Genomic DNA, 1,243 nt, shown 5'->3' on the forward strand with positions numbered 1-1,243 from the left:
ATATTTTTGCTGGGTATTATGGTTTGAATGCAAATATCTCGTTCACGTTTCAAGCAGTGAAAAATCTCTCTGCTCATTTCACATAGCTACGTTTTGGGCTGTTTTGTAAATTTTTTGGTAATTTTTGGGTATATTTCGGGACAAATAGTTTTTCTCAAAGGATTAGTAAAATTTATGGAAATAGGAAATTTTGAAGATTTGATGTTGTTTTAAAATTAGAATTTGAAGTTAGAAATTGGTAGACGTACACCAAACAGTTGCCCACCAACCTGGGGTGCCCTTTTGGGGGCAATCAACTGTCAGGTGGTGTTCCAAACCCCTTTTTATCCTTTTAATCCCTCTTTAAACTTCCTAAAATTTGACTTAAATTCATGTGTACCCCCGCCTTAAGAAGAGCGAAGCCTTCCTGCTTTAGATCCCTTTTGCTTAGAAAAAAAGCCTCAACTTTCAAATTTGCCTGTACCAATTTTGAAAAATATAAACAACTTTGTTAGCAGCAAGGGCTTCTGGAGATATGAAGTATTGTTCGAACCGTGCAAAAAACATATATCATGCCCACTGAGGCAGAATAATATAGTATAACTAAATAATACAACTAAGAAAAAAAAATAGAAACAAAGAAACGGCTGTGGACGAAATCTCCTTTAAAAAACTTACAAAAATTGTATTAACTCCTCCCCGGCGGGGAATCGAACCCCGGTCTCCCGCGTGACAGGCGGGGATACTCACCACTATACTACCGAGGATTGGGATGAAGCAGAAGGGACTCTTGGTAGTATCATTTTTTTGTAGGGTAAGGAGACAAACTTAATCTCCGAAGGATCAGGCGTGGATGATCTCTAGAGGAACCCTGTTAATAAAAATCATGACAATTTATCCTAATAAAAGGTAAAAACGATTCATTTTATTCACAGCAGTGTAATCGTTATTGACTTGTTGTTTTGATGTCGCCCCGGTGCAATATCACGCAAAGCCTCGCTTTCAAGAGTCGCAATTTCACGCTGCATACTTCGCCTAGGTAACCAATCAGGGTGCGAGAATTCTCTGAGCTATGCGATTCTAGTAACAATATGTTAGGGCAAAAGTGAGTGAACGATGTTTTTGCCTTTTATGGCGCCACTGAGGAGTTTACTGAATTTGTAAAAGGTGAGGATACTGAAATGCGATTATAATAACAAAACACTTATGTGTTGTCGCCCGAACTCTGTCACTGTATTGAAATGACTGAAAAATACATTGTCTT

At 38.1% G+C, this 1,243-nt stretch overlaps 1 non-coding gene across 1 annotated transcript; it reads right to left on the reverse strand.

Moving 5' to 3' along the window:
• Positions 1–674: 674 nt before the first annotated feature.
• Trnad-guc (transfer RNA aspartic acid (anticodon GUC)) lies at positions 675–746 on the reverse strand. Its single transcript has one exon. It is a non-coding gene; the product is annotated as a tRNA-Asp (tRNA).
• Positions 747–1,243: the final 497 nt, after the last annotated feature.

The sequence above is a fragment of the Orbicella faveolata genome, unplaced genomic scaffold (genome assembly GCF_042242905.1).
Source record: "Orbicella faveolata isolate gen_17 unplaced genomic scaffold, um_ofav_v1 contig_47, whole genome shotgun sequence".
Lineage (NCBI taxonomy): Eukaryota > Metazoa > Cnidaria > Anthozoa > Scleractinia > Merulinidae > Orbicella > Orbicella faveolata.